Here is an 18,737-nt window from a genome sequence, read left to right as displayed (position 1 = left end):
TGGAGCAACTCCTTTGAATTCAAGAAGCTACGTGGACTTGAACCAGCTGCTTGCTGGTCCCACAGGACAGCAGAGCCCCCACAGAGGCCCCCCCAGCTGCAGACATAGAGGAGCCTCTGGGCAGTGGCATTTTGAACACAGCTGCCAGAGCTGCCCTGGCCAAGCACACAGGGAAGCACCGCACTCATGATGACGAGTTGGCGAGTTTATGATAAGCTTGGGGAAGTGAAGAACTTTACCAGAGCTCTGAAAGAGCTCCCTGAAGTAAAGTGCTTCTGATGAAAACTGATAAAGCCAGATACTCAACTGGAGGCAAGACAGACCTAAAGAAGCCTTAATGCAGCTAGGCCTCAGGTGACTAACATATGTTCAAAGCATATGTAAGCAAACTTTATGAGTCAGTGAGGTTATGCATATGCATGAAGGTAAGTACTTGATCTAACTGTGCCAGAGCAGTCTGAACCTTCCAAAATTGAACACTGACATTAGATGCAGCCTTTCATTTTCTAAGACCAAGTCACCCCATACAGGTCCTTTGAAGAAGATGCAAGTTTTTCCTTGAACAGTATTTTAAATTATTTTTTATATACATATGTACACACACACAAATGTATGTACATAAAAACTCTAACAAATGCTTACAAGTTCCTCTATTAAAATGACCTGATGCATACCCACGATAAACAGACACAGGCCTAGCATAATTCCCATGTTAACAGTACCCATAAAGTCACACACTACATTGGAAGCAGTACTACTGACATTTTGGTATTCCCAGATTTACAACAAATGCTAGCCTTCCTCTTCTCCCCCACCTTCCTACCCCCAAGGAAAATGTTGATTTTCTCTGTCAACAAAAGGTATTCCTGGAAACAACAGCAACAAAAGCACAGAAATAAGTTTACCTATAATTACTTATTGTTCATACAGTCCTTCAACCTAATTGCTATTACACATTAAAATAAGTGGCTATTACAGCATTTACCGGACTTTGAACTGCACTTTTTATAGAGCAAAAAACCAAGAAACCAATTATTCTTTTCAGTTGAAACCCACACTAACCAGGTACATCAAAATTATTTGTAAGTCAATCAATGCAGACTGCGTACTGCCAAAAATATGCAAAGACACCTTAACCAGTCTCCCTTCCCACACCCACTCCAATAGTCAGGAGACAATGCCAGAAAACTTTTCTGCTTCTGAAGGTCAATAGCATATGAAGTGTTGCCTGACATATATGAACTGAGGCCCTTGTTAGCCAAGTATATAAGGAGGTTTTTAAAAAAAATTACAGATTTCTTAACTTGGCAAGGGCAATCCTGGTAAAGAAAGCTGTTTGACTAGCCATGGAAATGAACATGACGTGGACAGCACATGGAGTGATTTTATCAACAGAATAAAAAGAAGGTATTTTGTTCACCTGTTGATGAACATTTTAAAGAAAATAAATTTATGTTTTATTTTGAAGGTACTTTTCTCAAAGACAGGTAAGATCAGTTACACTGTACAGCCCAGATACATACTCTAGAGCATTTCTCAGCCTATCTGTTTTTGCCCATTCACTGGAGGCGATCTTTGGCATGCCACAATCCATGAATCGATAAAATCTGTGGCACATTAGACAGACCTTTACTTTGCATCTGTCCAGAATTTCTGCAAAGGAACATTTAACATAGCTTTGTAGGATAAAGTAGCATACTATTTGCTCCACAGAATCTAGTGTTCAAATGCATCAAATTAAGCTCTCATTTGCAGTTACCTGCAATGCCCTACCTGTTGAAACTGTCAGTGTGCTAAAGGATGCCACACCCACTCTTCTTGGGCAAACATGGATACCGGCACGTTTCAGGTAAGTGCACAGAAAAGCATGTTTTGTATGGGAACTTCAAAATTGCCCTAGCTGCTAAATCTCTCTTCCCACTGCTGTTAATTAGCAACACTACAATAGCACTTACAAGCTCCTATATATTGCATGTAGGCACTATCAAAGAAACGGTGCCAGTTAACAGAGTTACCACACTAAGCAAGCCAAATTCTCAGTATCTCAGCTTGCTCTAACTATCCTGTAAGCAGTAAGAACTGGCAGACAATAAACTGGGCTGGCTAGGAATTTTCCAATCAAACAGGGGTTTTGTTGGGGTGGGTGGAGTTCTTCATCATAACTGAAACATTTCTCAAACATCTGCTGAACAAGGCTTCTCCAAAAAGCTAACTGAATTCCCTATGAGCCAGTTATCCTTCCCCAGAGAGCCCAAATCACAGCAGAACTTGGGATAAGCAAAGTTCAACTTATCAAAGCAGGAAGTTACTGTGGCTTGTGCAGTCACAGAAGAGCCAACCACAGTGTTTACTGTCAAGTAAGGCCCTGTATCAGTCATGCCTTTACTCTTCTAGAGCCACCTCAAGTAAAGGCAAAGGTGATTCCTGAACAGCTAATCTTTTTTTAAGTGTCTGACTATATTTTCATGAAGCCATGCACAAAGTTATCATCTTCATTCACAAAGAGCAGTTCTGGTAGTCACTTGTACAGATTTCTTACTGTAGACAAAACCACGCAATCAGGACTGCCACAAATTCACATCTCCAATTTAGCCACATACCAAAATGCACCGGGCTGGCTCTGCAGGCAGCAGATGGGAGCTGCGACTAGATTCTGCAGTTAAGAGCTCTATCGCTGGCATCCACAGAACCAAGGATTTTGGCTGAAGAGAGCTGGCTCTATAGTTGCTCAATATTTGGACTCTCCGTTCCAACAATGAGGGGGAAAAAAAAAAAAAGACGACCCATATATGAGAAGCAATTTACACAGGATGAGATTCAGCATCACTGGCTGTCGTCCTTAAATATGCAGAGTTCCCAAAAATACTGACACAGGTAGAGTAGTTCCAAGAGCTGAACTTTATCCATCATTGTTTTTCCAGGGGTTCTGCTCATTAACTGAGACCAGACAGTCTAGCCACCTTGCTCACAATCACAGCATAGCAAACAGGGAATGCTTTGGCTCTTTTTAAACTGCCTGAACTGTGCAGTTGGAGGAAAAATACAAGAATTCTTTCACCACTTTATCCCCACATACACCCTGCTTTTGGACAGGGCACAAATTACTGCCTTGGTCCTCCATTTTAGCAGAACACACACTCCATCCTACTGCCCTCAGAGAAGGTGTTTGTTCCTCTGCTGCTGAGGATAAAGATATCCACAATTCTTCCAACCTACTCTGAGTGCATGCTCCATAGAGAGAACAAAAACGCAAGCTATCACTGATGAAGAAAAACTACTCGCTCTGATCATGAACCTTTACAGCACGAACAATTTCAGAATGTACTGGAGGGGGGCAATCTGTCCTGCCTTCACTGTAGGCTGCTTTTTTTATGAATATGTTCACTCTTCCCCATCATTCAAGGAAACCTTCATTCAAATCAGTGCTTCAGTATTAAAAAGCCATGAGAAATTGCATAACACCTTTTATGAAGACATTGACATTTCAGTTTCACTGTGCTTACTGTGTGACCAACCAAATCACATAATGTCATATCTCTCCTGGAATTGGATAGCATCGACTGACAAATCCAGTAAGAGATTTGAAGATGGCCACCTCGAACTCTCACATTCAGACTGGTCACACTGCTATACATTCACCGAAGCCTTTGTGATGCTTTTCACCACCAGGAACAAATGCTTATCCATCTTAATATTAACAGAAGTGGAATAAAGAAGGGCCAGCAGTAACAACAGAGCAGTCCATCCTAAAAATAAAGAATCTCTTCAAAAACTCGAGTCTCCTTTAACCTCAATGATTTCCTCAGAAAGTTCTGTGAAAATTCAATCTGCTTTCAGTTTCAGACTTTGATATTGATGAAAGTGATCAGCAAAATTTAATCTGAATTACTTCTTGAGCTCTTTGCGTCACACAGCTGCCAGTTATTTTTCACTGACAGCAGCATACATGATCAAAAATAAAGTGTTGCAGGGAAGAAAAGGGACACTGACAGTAAAGTAATTCACTAAAATTTTTTTCAGAAGTGAACTAAGATTTCATTCCTACTACAGATCTTTTCTTTTTTTCTTTTTATTTTTCAATTTCCTAGGATAATCACATAACTCTGATTCTTAATGTTTTAATTTTGAAAGCATTTTATCTGTCCAGTCTCATCATAAATGCGGACAATTCCATCTCGGAAGACTTGTAGATTTGATTATTTTAAGGTACAAAATTGCATATTTACACAGACAGTAACAAGATGCATTTATAGGTAATTACAAAACTACCCATTTCTGAGATAATTTGCCCAGCGTGAACATCAGACCTTTCTTCAGAATTGCTCTTGCGGGACAGCAGGACAGAGTCAGCTTGAACATGCAGGCCCTATTCAGAAAAGCACTTAAGTGCTACTGAATTCCATGAAACTTAAACAAATGTTTTGAAACATTTTGCAGAGAAAAATGAACTTCAGCACATACCTAGGGTCTTTTTAAACTGTTTCAGAAGTGCCCATGATACTAACGAAAATGTCACAGCTGCACATGCAAGAAAACATTTTTAATCAAGAAAACTCTGTTCTTAAGATCTTACAATAGGATTTTGTTCTTCTGATAATTCTTTTTTTAGTACTACATTAAAAAGTAAGCAAGCGTACTGAGTCTGGCTGGGATGGAGTTAACTTTCTTCATAGCAGCCCATAGGGTGCCGTGTTTTCGATCTGTGGCTACAACAGTGCTGATAACACACCAGTGTTTTGGCTATTGCTGAGCTGTGCTTGCACAGTGTCAAGGCCTTCTCTTTTTCCTCCCGCTACACCCCCACAGCCAGTAGGCTGAGGGTGGGCAAGAGGCTGGGAGGGGACACAGCTGGGACAAAGGGATATTCCATACCATGTATCCTCATGCTCAGCAATAAAAACTGGGGTAGAAGAAGAAAAAGATGGGGTTTTCTGCTTCCAAAGTGGCTGTTTAGAGACTGGCTGGGTATCAGTCTGCCTGTGGGAGGTGGTGTGCCATCTCCTTTGCTCCACTGGTTTTTTCCCCTCGCTCTTTTCTTCACCTTTTGAACTGTTTTTTATCAAAACTCAAGAGTGTTCTTGATTTTGTTCTTCCTATTTCTCGCCGTCCCACCATGGAGAGCTGGTGAGAGGAGTGAGCAAGCAGCTGTGTGGGTGCTTGGCTGCTGGCTAGGGTAAACCCACCACAGTGAGTCATGCAGAAAACCCATCCCAGACTGGTGCATTATACTCTTCTCATATTCCGATGTAGAACTTGCCCCAATATTCAGTGTCTACAATATTCTATAATTTCTGTAGATATTTGTACAGCACTTTATATCCAAATATCTGAGCTGAGTATAATCCTCAGCACAACTCTACAGTCTAGGGAAGCATTTGTTATTTTCATTTTACTGACAGGTAGAGAGGTGAAGAGAGACTATAGGAAAAGATTTTCAGGGTTGATTTAAAATTTTGGACTCATTTCCAGGAAGAACATTTACACACACCAGCCATCTTTTAATAGCAACCTGAAGGTTTCTCAGAGCTGAAAAACCAGCCCCTTACAAGTCTGAGGGCTTTACTGACCTCCCTACTACTGCTCCTCCAAGTACATGAGCTGGTTCAGAAATTTGGAACTTCACTAATAAGCCAGCAACAATTTCCTTATTTTCAGAGCCACAAGACGTTATTCTGATGTGGAAGACGAAGTACAGCTGAAAAACTACCATCTTTTCACTGAAGTCATTGAACGCCAGCACTGCTTTTCTGAGAAATCCTTGTGCTGTGTAACATTGCTGACAAGGGTGGAGATGCTTCCAAGGTATCTTGCTCTCTAGGCAGGCCATCTGTTTCTGACAGCTCAAGGTCTGGTCAGGAACTGACCCGATGATTCACTTAGTTGTAGTAAACAGAGCTCATAGTCAGACAAGTAGTATTTCATCATGTACCTGGCCACACTTGGGATCCGCAGATGTGCAAGAACCACTTTGGGCATCTGTATCTTTTTTCTTCTTTCCTTCGAGGAAGTCACACAGCTCACCACTACCGAGTTTAGCACCCTAAACTATTAACTAAGATTGATTCTATTCAGGCACTCCCTGTAAGCCTTCCACCATCAAAAGCTTTGGAATTTTGCCATGTAGCAACTCTGTGTAAAACAAGTTTCGAGCAAAAAGGAAATCCTTAAGAAACAGTGTAACTGCCCTCCACCAAAGAAACAGGGTGCGTACAATGAATAACATGTGCAAATGAGTCCTCCTCCTGCCTATTATGTCTGAGCATTTCACAAAACTCAATACATAATCTATTTATCATCCCAACACCCATGCTCAAGTGCAGGAGTATTGTTATCTCATTTTACAGATTTAAAATTGAGGCATTAAGTGATTCACTGAAGATTTCTCAGGAAGTTTCATAGGGAACACAATCCAGATGTCCTGAGCTGCAAGTAAACTGGAGAACCTTAAAGACATTTGAAAAAATGGTCATCCCCATTAGAATTACACAGAATGATGAGGTCATTAGCCCACTTGTTAGACTCAGGCTTGGAACAGACTGAGCTTATGCTTTCATAACATGCTGGACAGAGAGAAACTGTCTACCTTCAGACACAACAGCAAAAGGAATTACTTGGTATGTTTAAGTGACAATAAAACAAGTGACAAAAAACATTGGGTTCAGACCAGCTCTGAACTGAGGCAAGTACAGAGACCCCATTTCTCAGTTTTGTAGTCTACAGGATTATCTAATTCTTTTTTTTTATTACTATGAAGCTGCCCTTTCCCACCATCCTCTGAACAGCACCTTGGACTATACTTAGTGTGAGATGATTTCTGAATACCAGTTCAGCAGATCTTTCAGTTGCAAACCATGATACATCTTCACAGCGGTTCAAACAATTAAAAAAAGGATGAGGAGAAGCAGTAGGACAAAATAGTATGAACTGATCAACTTAATGACACAGAGAAAGAAGATAAAGGAAAGAAATTTATCTGGAGTGGTGAAAGATAGATTCTGCAGACAAAACAGGAACCAAAGCAGCTTCTGACATGTTCAAATAGGCTGCACCGCCCTGGTGAAAGAAGCCCCTGAAGTTCCTGGCTTCTTGTTCCCACACTGATAGACCTATAAATAAAGTACCTTCCAATTTGTTATCCATCACACACATGTGCAATGTGAAAGCAGGCACACTTACCCACTAATCTGTGTCTTTGTAAGAAGTCAAAGCTACATAGTAAGGAATTTAGAAAGCACCATTTTACTAACTGTTGCATTTGTCTTCCCCCTGCCCCCATGATCACTGTGGCATGTGGCACTATGATCAGCTTTAGCAGGATAGCTCAAGAAATCTGATGAACTCAGTTGTAAAGCATAGGTTGAAAGTGTGAGTTACAAGTCTCTTAACTTATGCAGCCACATGCCAGTCACAATGATTAGCAGAGAGAGATAGAAAAGGTATCTTACCACTGTGAATGACTCTAGTTTCTGTTCTTACTTTTCTATCTTCTCCAATAGACTGTATCTCCTGCAAAACCAGCTGGAAGTTAAAAAGAAAGTAATTAGTTAATTTATTCTTGATTTACTTTACTGCTCTCTCCTTACAGGAGACTTTTGTGAAGAAACATCCCTCATCCCCTTACTGCTCTGGTCAACATGTGGGGCTGCTGATAGATGCTCTTAGCAGTTTTTTTACAGAGCTTACCTTCACTGCCATGCAAGCTTAGGCAATTACCTAAGCCTTGTTGTTAGCCCGATTCCTGACCACACATATAATTCTCCCAGCTAAAACAAACCCATTTTTAAAACTAACACATATTTTAAACTCAAACTAGCCAGCACATTGGGATGTGCAGAAAGATAAACTTAAGTGACGCAAACCGTTCTATCCATTAATGCAAGAGGGCCATAGGTGCAAGTTACAGTCACTCACCAGTTACTAATCAAATCCCGCTGAGCCGCATCAGTGCAGTTTCAGTGTGGTCATTCTCCAAAAAGCAACATTATTATCTCAAGAATACTAACTCAGCTGAAACAAAGGGAAGCCCAAAGAGTGACACTAGCACTTTGCCCACAGTACAAGGCCTTTGCCGATTTGCATATAAATTTCAGAGGAATTCTCCCCAAAGACATACAACCACATGGACAGCTGAGTGCCTGTTTATGTCCATACACAGATGAATGGAAACTGATTTCCTGATTTCACTAGCAGGAGGGGGAAAAAAAAAAAAGTAATAGGTAAGTTTTGTACTCTCTTCTACAGTTGCAAAGAGAAGGCAGTCATGAACTGGTCTATGATTTGACCATGCGTGCCAGACAGGAATTATTCCTTTCTAGTTGCTACTTAAGTGAGTTGCACACTGGTCCTTGTTTGTTTTGGAGTAAGACTGTTCAGCAGTCTCTCAGCTAACCCTAGAAGTGTAACATAACATTTCTGAACATCCTGACTGCTGAAATCAGCCTCTACTAAGCCACTATGACTGGATTGTCTTTGCAGACTTATTTTTCCTTCCGTATTACAGAATACTCACTCTCTGTAATAGACTAGAAGTGCGTGACCGCTGTCCTATTTCATCCATTTTATCCTTATTGAAACTACGTATTTTGCCAAAGCCAAAGTGAAGTTTTAGAGTGCAAAAGTCCTGTCAGAGTCACTGGTTTTATTTTAAAGCAAAGCAGAAAGCTCTTAATTGCTTCTGCATCTGAAACAGCCAGGTGTTCCCTGAAGCATTTCACCTAGCAAAGGCTCCCACAACAAAGGCTCTCACAACTTAGGTCGCAAAGTCCATTGCAATCTAAACACACATTTCTACATGGCTTGCTGAGTCACAGTTATGTTCAAAATCAGAGGAATGAATGGAGCAATTTAAAATGTGATGCTTCGATGAAGAAATACAAGTAGTCACACATGTCACAGTGTTCACACAGTTGGAATCTGCACAACAGACACAGATCCATGAGATGAATAGAGGGGCTGGAAACCTGGTGAAGGAAGCATACCCACTTCCTTGCCTTTGGGCAGAATACCCTAACCAAGAGCTCAGGAAGGGGCCTATGTTATGGCCCTACCAGTACTTTGTTCTTTGGTGCAAGCAAGGGCAAGACTTGGCTATTCCCTTCAAAGGGACACAAGGAAGGGCTAAGAATGAGGGAGACACTGTGCATCCCTTTTGTCTAGTGAGCACCTGAATTGAGACAGACAGCAACATTCCTATAGTTACTGCATTTCTTATGCCAACATATGGACATCTAACTCCTTCCAGTAATGTCTGTAGTCTGCAGGTGGTATTTTTAGGATTTAAACAGAACAAATCAAATCATGCACATTATTGTACTGCGGCACTCCAGTGATTCTGCTTTTTTCCTGCATAACACACCACCCGCTAAACTCCAGTTTTGATCTTCTTCAACCCAAGTTGTGGGAGAGATTCCAACTTCAGTGGAAAATTAAAATCTGAAAAATCAAACGGGAAGAGTTTTACAACTTAAAAATATCCCCCCCCCCCGCTCAGTGAGTTCTTTTCTCAATTTTTGTCCTTTTGAACTTCATGAAATATTGAAGACCTGTGACAGGTCATCTCAGAATCCTATTTCTTGATGTGGTCTCAGGTATGAAATATGGTCACTGGTATGAAATTATTCAAGCTAGAATTGTAATTCTTGTACTTTGAAGGCTGCTACTATTAAAGACTATTTTAAAAGACAAAGGAATGCAAGCAAAAAACTGAAGTCAAAAGTTTTTGTTTTGCATTGCTGTAAAGTAAAAAAGCAGATAACCAATACAGCTATATACCATACGTAAAATTAAAAAAAAAAAGTTTTAGTGGATGTTGTAAAGGTTTTTTCTTTCCAAACAATACCACATCTATCAAGTTTGACCAAATGAGATGTAATAGCGGGGGGTGGGGGGTGGGGTGGGATTCTTATGGGACATCTCTCCACAATTTGATTACCTTCCTAACTCACCATTTTGTCCTTACTCAACGTTCCATGGCATAATATCAAAGAAAACATTATGCAGGAAATAATGACTCAAGGGAGGAGAAAGGAAATCAAGAGTAAAGGTACAACACTTAAAAGGAAACTTATTTCACTTCTGTATTATCAAAGAAAATACTGTTGCTTAATGTCTGCAAATGTTTAAGGTGATTTCCCATCATAACGAAAGGTCAATTCTTAAAGTGATTTTTATTTTCAAACAAAAAAGACCCTGAAATAGGAAAGCATGCTGTGACTCTGCAGATAGGAATATAGACTTTAAAAACAGCGGCCCATATCCCTCTGCAGCAGATCTATGGCCGATGAAGGCCATGTGTGTGAAGATGACATGAAACACCTTCTCAGAACCTTCAACCCATTGTCCCCCACTGCAGAGTATGAAGAGAAAAGAAGCAGAGCTTCAGTATCACATCACCAAACCTCACATCAAACAGAGCTCAGTGACAAACAACTGCACCAAAACTAACATAAGTCAAAAAAAGCAGCAGGAATCAGTGCTCATCACAGCTCTACAGCCCTGAAGAACATACAAATAAACCAAGCACTTAAATCCCTCCCCATCTTGAACTCTGACCTTTTTAACAGTTCCCTAATCCTAGTATTAAAGTGACATATGACACATACAAGCACCAGAACCAGATACTAAGATTAAATCTAGATCGCAACAGCTATTCATAGAGATGCAGGCCTTAATAAATCTAAAGAGCAGAAGCAAAGCATACCATGAGCTATATAACACTCTGGACAGGAGTCCTCATCCTATATGAATCTTCTCTACTCTTTGGAAGACTAAAACAACCTCTTTGACCACTTCTCTTCTGATGCCTAGCCCTGACCCAACCTTAACCTAAGGTTTCACAATACACCTGTCACACAGAGGAGCTCAAAAAACTAAACACTGCACTCTGTTAATTCCACTGTAGACCTATGAGCCTTCTAGATCCTAACAGTAAACATAACCTTCAATCCCTCCATTCCTGAGTACACATCCTAAACACAGTCCAAAATACAGTGTTAAGTATAGTCCAGTGACAGATTAGCACTGAAATTAACTGAAAGTTATTTGACTGTGTCTAAATCAGCTCTTACCTTTGTGGGAACCAGCAGTAAAATAAAATCCTCCAGTCCTAAATCAAAACCCCAACTTAAAACACAGCTATCATCCAACACAACTCCAAATTTAAGCAGAAGCCACAAGATCCTGCCTGCAGTAGCCTGCATACAAGCAGAGAGATATTGCAGGACTGAACATTAAACTGAACTCAACATTACATATTCACAAGCTCAACAAAAGACTACCATAAGGACGAGTGGAAGACTTCAGTTCTGCTAGCTTGCAGGGTCCAATGCTCACATTTAACTCTAATGTCTCTACCTGTCACTTCTACATTTAATGTTAAGAATAGCTTGTTTGGGTTTTGTTTTGGGGTTTTTTGGGGGGTTTGGTGTGTCCCCCCCCCCCCCCCCAAATTAAAAGCTAGGTTTATTGCTGGAATCAGAGGCATGCCAAGCTGGGATGAATACTGGTAACACAAGGATACAATGGACTATGGCTAGTTTTCATTCCAGGATTTCTCTGGTGAGGCCACTGATGGAACATGTAGTGTGAGAAGTAAGTTGACAAAAGGCAAGGAATCTTCTATCAAATGCTGACATGACCAAGTGCAGAGGCTATTTGGAGTCTGCCGGTACACACACAAAAAAGTGAGATTTTGTTGAGGGTTTTGGCACTTGGGTTTTTTGGACCTTTTTTTGTTTTTGATTTTGGCCTAGCTAGTGAGTCAATCACACTTCCCTAATTGTCAATGCAGTTATTTAGCACATGGAAAGCAAACCTCCATGTCTTTGACACTTAGTCAAACCTTAAGATATTTAGTCTCAACCTTACACCCAACACAGACTGTGAGCTTTGATGTAGTCAAAGTAAATAAGGGGTGCTCCTTGTCTGTCACTGCTACACTTCAACACAGTTGCAAGATTCCTGTTTGCATCTCAGTATTCAGTCAATTAATAACAACATCCTCCAAAGCCGAACTCTGCCTGCCTTTACAACTAACCCATGATGTTCCATTTTGTGCACTGCGGTTTCTAACTCCAGCCAGGGAACGCAGTGTTAAGGATACTCAGCAGGATCCAGCCATCAGAGGAGAATTCATATTGACATTTACAATGTGCATTTCTTATTACAACAAAAGATGCATACGATTATAAAGCAGCATAAGCTCCCTGACTAAAGCCACCCTCATCTGATATTTGCCAAAGATTTTATAGCAAAAGAATCTGTTGATTTAGGATTGGGAAACAACCAAATAAAAGCTTCAGGATTGGACCAGCTCTCATCCTATGCCAGATTTCTGTCCAGTGACACAAGTGGGATAATAATACCACAGTAGGGCAAAGGAGAGGATCCATGTTCAACACTAGTCCAGGAGGGAATTACAGTAAATGAAGAACAGCTGCAATGAGGAAGAAAACCTGTAAATGCTGTGCGGTCTTGTCAAGGAGAAAAATTGTTCTTGAAGGCTCTCATAGCAGAGAGCCAGCAATGCAATCAGACATACAACTGGCACCACTTCAGTTTCAGCCAGCATGAAATAGCATGGTTTAAAAAAGAAACCAACTCTGGTGTTTACTATGATCTATACATCTTAAAGGACTTGAATATCCAGTCCTTCCAGGCTATGAAGCCCTTCCTGGTTGTGTGGGAACTTTGGTGTGAGCTAGAGCATCAAGATGGGCCTCAGACTCTTTATAGATAGTTTTTTAAAACAAGTCCACATGTAGAGTCTATAAGTACCTTTATTCTCCTAAGAGTGATCTGTCATTATTTCAGTCTGTTATTCCTCCTAACTTAACGCCAGTCAACATTTTCCTCCCAAAGCATTAAGGGCCTAATCCAACTCCTACTGACAGAACTGGAGCTGGAATGGACCTGTAACACAGACATACTTGAGCCATATGACACTGGAAATTCAACACCACACAGTTAAACACCTAGTATCTCACTGGATGAGAAATGTCTCTTAGAAGTCCACTGTCAGAAGAACTGGACCCACTGGAAATTCAAAATGGTTAGAGGACGGAGTTGTGGGCCCCACTAAAGCACTAGCTCTCAGACAATGAGCATAAGGCAATGCTTAGAAGTTCTACTTCCTACAAGAATTGCTGTCTGCTTCCTACACTTCCCATACTTCTGATAGATGGGGACAGTTTTTTCCACAGCTGGGAATGTTTTACTTGGATGTGTTTATTTTTCCTCAGTCTCTGGCTGACTCACAGATATCTCCATTTATTTTAGTTTTCTCCACTCTCAGAAAAAGTAAGAGGGTTTCTGTAACCAACTCTGGGTACACTGTTAATGACCCCAGCAGATTTACGGAAAGCTCTCTGTTCACCAAGAAACTCATCCACATGTTCCCAGAGAAGCCTTATTTTGGGACTTAACTTCATTAGAAGAAACTTGTACTCATTTGTAACATATCAATAGAATGGCTGTCTCAGAGCTGTTATCTATTTCAGCCTCAAGGTGATAAAAAGATACTTTTCATTTTGCAGAATTCTTCTGTGGAGCAGGGATGACAACAGAATAGCTACCCAGGCACCTATGCTATATTCAGTTCTCAGAGTGTCTGTACACTTTGTCAAGATCAGCTAGTTGGATTTAAGATGAGAATTTCCCTGAAACACATGAGCCCACATGCCAACATTGTTCCCTTGAGGGCGGGAGAGGACTTCTGAAGCTACCTTCGGAAATATTCAAGAAATGACATGAGATCCTCAGCCAAATGGTTATGACAGTTCTTCACTATTATCATTACTAAAGAAAATATCCCTAACACATTCCAAGCTAAGCTTTGCGCCCTTTTTCCTGCCCTGAACTGAGGATGCACATAAAGTGTATCTGAAAAGGCAGTATCCTAGCTGGAGTTAGCAAGACTGCCCAACGACACAAGCCATTATTTGTTATTCCTTGCTTCCAGTCAGGATTCCAGCTTCTGAACTTAATGAGTTTGTGCAGAATCCTAGAAGTAGTCCAATATACTGAAAAAAAACATTTAAAATAGAAAGCCTTTGTAAGCAGCCAAGTGGAATACTTGAGGAAAAAAATGATCATTAAAGAAGCTGTAGAGGATTTACAATTCTGTTTTGTTTGGATCTGTACAGTAGCCTAGCCCATAAAGAGAAACCAGGTTTTTTTACATTTGCTTTGCTTTATTTGAGAGTTGTGGGAATGATGGTAACCAAGCAACACCACAAAGCTGGAAAGCCCTGGTTAAGACAATTGCTGATACCCTGGTGAGCCAGGATATGTTCAGTGCCTAGAGGAGCTATGGGATCTCCATTTTTGTACACTTCAGGGGCCACAAGATCCTAAAAAGAATGAGAAAAAGATTCTGTACCATCTGTGGACTCTCCATGCCTCTGTGTCAAAACTGCCTCCTCTGGATTGAATTCTGCTGCCACTTGGAGTCCACTGAGTTTTACTTGCCATTTTTGCACACTGAAAGGTCAATCTGCCAGGAAAGCTTCCTCTTACTGAGGCTGGGGAACTCAAAAATACTGTGTCTCAGACAGCACAAGTGTTAACAAGTTAAAAATAACCTCCTCAGATTTATTAGAAAATTCACTGTGGACCCATGTAAATTTGAGTAAGTTAGTTTACACAGAACATAACCTTATAATTAATTCTAAAAGACTATAATAAAAAGTGTAACTAAGTTCCAAAAAATACCCACAATGTCATTTTCTGGGCAAAAACTATCCTCCCATTCATCTCTAGCAAATCAGAACAATTAAGCATTTTACAGCTTCTACAATTAATGACAGCTGAAATACCTCATTTTCAATTCAAGTGCAATCACCACTATTTTCAAACTGGCACATCCTCCATGTAATCTGTTTTCAGCCTCCCAACAGAAGGACAGAAGCTTCTGAAGGAAGCAGTACTTCATATTTTGCACACTTAAGCAAAACCAGTTGTGCCCTCACTCTGTCAAATGGTTTTTATTCAGCACTTTATAAAGCAATTTTTTAAACTGCTCCAAAACCAAAATAGACATTTTCTTAATAACAAAGCCAATGTATATATTTTTGTATACACATTTCAAGACATCGTCATGTTCTAAGAAAGAAAAATATGTAAATGATGCTTTTTTAAAAAGTTAAAATTATTTGCTTATCCAAATAAGCAGTAGGCAGAGAAAATATGTCTGAGTGCATATGCTTTTAACCAAATGAGGGATTATTTTAGGAGACAAAGGGTATCTACTGAACATAATCAATGTGTGGTGGGTAATGCATCAAGGCTGCAGATGCTGAGTTTATGCTGCAATTTAGTAGACAGCGTTACAGCGGCTTAATATCACAGGCAAGGCAGCGAGATCAGTACCAAAAGCAACATAGTATAGCTATAGCAGACATGCGCTTAACACACGGAACATGCAGGTATTGCGAAATCTACAGGGTGCATTAAAAAGCTCAATCCTGAGGAACACGTTTACAACTTTTCCTGATACTGATACCAATACCCAGTCGATACTGGGTTTTACTGTGCATTACCCGGTATCAGAGACTACAATAAATAAGAACTAAAATCACCAAAAAGCCCCAACTAGAGACCACATCTAAAGATGTCCCCTCCAAGTTACGCTGGTACACAGAGATAAGGGGGCTTCAGGGGACTTGGTCTACTGCCACCCTCGCTGTGCTTGTGAAAAAACATCACACCACAAGTGTGAAAAGCAGAACTTTTCATCAACACTAAGTCATGTCATAGTGACAGTGTTGAGTCTGCCTTTATAACAACTGAAGTGGACATGAAATCCAAAGACGACAGCATCTCCTGGGAATCCTTACTGGAAAGTAGCCCAGCAGAGGGATGTACACTCTGCATCACCCATTGGAGCAGGTAGTGCATCCCACTCAGAGAGCAACCACTCCGCCCAGGGTCCAGTACCGCAGTGGCAACAGGATCCTCAAGTCTGATTCCACCTCACTCCAGCCTAGTTGGCCTGATCTCTGGAACGGAGGAGGACTGTGAACTCCCAGAGAGCTATCGTCTAAGCAGTTTCACACTCTTTTCTCCTTCCTGGCGCTCCTGCAAGAGCTGATCACAACCATGAAGCATGTTTTATAGTCTAGAGCTCCTGGGATTAGATACATTCCTTCTTATACAAAACTCCAATCCTTATTTCTCTCCATTTAGAATGGGGAAATACCCTCTTTTTTGTTGCACACAAATTCCAAGAATGGGATCATAATGAAAAAAAAAGAATAATGAAATCAATTTACAAAGGTAAATATAACTCTAGCCTCTTTTGAAGTTTTAACAGGAAGGAGGAACAAAATTACCCAGGGGATCTTGGTCAGACTCAGTCATGAGTGTAAATGAGATCTCATTCCCATGTGGCATTTCACATCACAAAGGAAAGCACGCAGAGCTCTCACAGCCCCGAGACAGAAGGTTCCATGAAACTAATTTGTACGTCAAAGTAGCCTTTTCATGGGAATGACATACAAACAACAAAATAACCCCCAAAGTTTTGAAGAAAACTTCTCACGCTGGAACATACTGTTTCTTTGATGATTTAAAATATTTTGCCCTGGCCTTCAGCTGAAACGCTTGTGTCAGTCTTCTACTTATGAAGGAATTTTTACAGCAAAAAATACAGCTTGGTTTTCTTTTCTGCTAATGAGTTTGGATAAAGTGAGTGAGTGCTGGTGCAAATCTGGAATGCCTTCAGTGAACTCAGATACACCCTATGCTAAAGGAAATCAGAGTTTGTCTCAGTTTATTGGCATAGCACCTTCTGTATGCATCATTTATTCAGAATTCCTGTCTGTATTTACTTTCTTAGGAACAAACATGTATTTACTGCTCACACTGAGCCTCAGCAACTGACTTATGACTTGGCACCTCTGGTGCAAGTGCCTTTGAGATACCAAGAGTAAAGTTTGTTCCAGTTAATATCCACTCACCCACAAGACACAGTCTGCATATTTTATAGTACACTAAAAAAAGTAACATGTTACATTTAATGACAGAATGTTGCATGGAAAACATTACGTGCATGCAAAGTGGCCAAGCTACCATCTTTAACTCAACATTTGCTTTGCGAACTATCAGACTTCTCTTTGTTTTAGCTTTGCAAACTCACAGTATGTTGATGTTATTTATTTTTCCATTTTATTTCCTAAGATTTTTGCTGATTAAGTAGAAGGGGGTAGGGGCACAATAAAAATAAATACGGCTACAACCTATCTTTCTTGTTTCCAAGGTCTCCTCACTTTCACAGGTGGACCTGCATGGTATAGACTCTGCTCACATCACCCATGAAATCAACTCAACATCACCCTTATAACTCTAGTCCTCAGTACGAACAACTGAAGCTTTCACACGTCAGCAAATACCTTAACATCCATACCTGCAGATTTCAAACACGCATGCTGCCTGACCACCTCATATTCACCTTGATCACCAATATGTTAAAATTTATCTCAGCCACCTTAGTACATAAGTACATCTCTTCTCCTAGTGAATTACTGAAGTCAGTGAACTTGAGATGCCATACGAGCAACTCCTGGTGTATGTTCAAGACTACAGTACATTGTAAAAAGCTGACCATTAAAAGCAGAATTACCAAGTTACAAAATGAGTGACATGATTACATCTTTTCATATTTTGTATATAATGAAATGCCTAATTTAACACAAATCATACTAACAGTGAACTATCAGTATTCAAGCCAGCCCTGAAGCATGGCTGCAAATCCACTGCTGTCACTCCTCACAGTTACTTCCTGCCAGCAGGATCTGATTAGGGAGCTGACATACCTCAAGGACTATGAGACCCACTAGATCAGAAATGGTGTGTTAAGGGCGTGCTACTATGCATGCAGAATTGACTGCAGGCATGACATGGTTTCCAGGAATGAGCTTAGAAGGAAGAAAAAAGAAAAAAGGAAAGAAAAAATGCAGAGTTTTAAAATTTTAATTTAAATTCCTATTTAAAGACTTTCAAAACATTTTACGCTTTAATTACTCTTTTAATTACATCTTCCCTAAAGAGAAAGTAAAAGGAGATGAGAAGAAACATGATTTTTTGTAAGAATTTTTTTAATGCGTTACAAATACTTTTTATATGGGTAGGCATTTTATATGTGGGGCTGGTAGGTGGGAAACAATTATTTTTATCTCTCATTTTAAAAAGGGCAGCAGATAAAAACAAAACGGCCACTCTTCATTGTATTAGAGGCCAATTTTTTTACCCAATTCCCTATGATTGTTGTCAGAACTTCTAGCATAAGGGAGGGAATAAAGGAAAAACTCAATGTCTTCTGACACAACCGATCTGTTCATCCCCACCCCCAAAAAGAAACATGTTGCAAATGCAAAAAAGAAATGTGAACTATCATAGAACACAGTACATAACATTAGCCCGCTAAGGAACAAACGTGAAACCACTGAAACCCACTTCCTTCAGCACTGATGCCTTATGGTTAAGTAAAAAGATCACAGAAATTTAAGGAAAACCTTCAAACTTTAGGTATGCCTAAATATATCAATATATAGTTATTTTATATTATTTGTTATATAAAATAAAAATAATATTTAAAAAAAATTTAAAAGGCTGAAGACAGAACTAGATTATAAAGTCTGGTACTAGAATATAAAGCCCAACAGTTTACCAGAAATAGCATTAGCTGGTCCCTCTCACACGCCCGGCATTTAAGTAAGAGAAGACTTCCGGAAACAGCCTCT

At 40.1% G+C, this 18,737-nt stretch overlaps 1 protein-coding gene across 5 annotated transcripts in view; it reads right to left on the bottom strand.

Annotated features, from left to right (window-relative positions):
* SPATS2L (spermatogenesis associated serine rich 2 like) overlaps positions 1-18,737 on the bottom strand; it is a 124,326-nt gene that overhangs the window by 58,586 nt on the left and 47,003 nt on the right. For all 5 annotated transcript variants that reach the window (XM_050900319.1, XM_050900317.1, XM_050900316.1 and 2 more), the window contains exon 2: positions 7,446-7,518. The gene's annotated coding sequence lies outside the window, so the exon portion shown is untranslated. The remainder of the gene's footprint in view (positions 1-7,445; positions 7,519-18,737) is intronic.

This window comes from Gymnogyps californianus, chromosome 7, assembly GCF_018139145.2.
Source record: "Gymnogyps californianus isolate 813 chromosome 7, ASM1813914v2, whole genome shotgun sequence".
Classification (NCBI taxonomy): domain Eukaryota; kingdom Metazoa; phylum Chordata; class Aves; order Accipitriformes; family Cathartidae; genus Gymnogyps; species Gymnogyps californianus.
The sequence above is the reverse complement of the archived record's forward strand: the minus strand, read 5'-3'. Positions and strand labels throughout refer to the sequence as shown.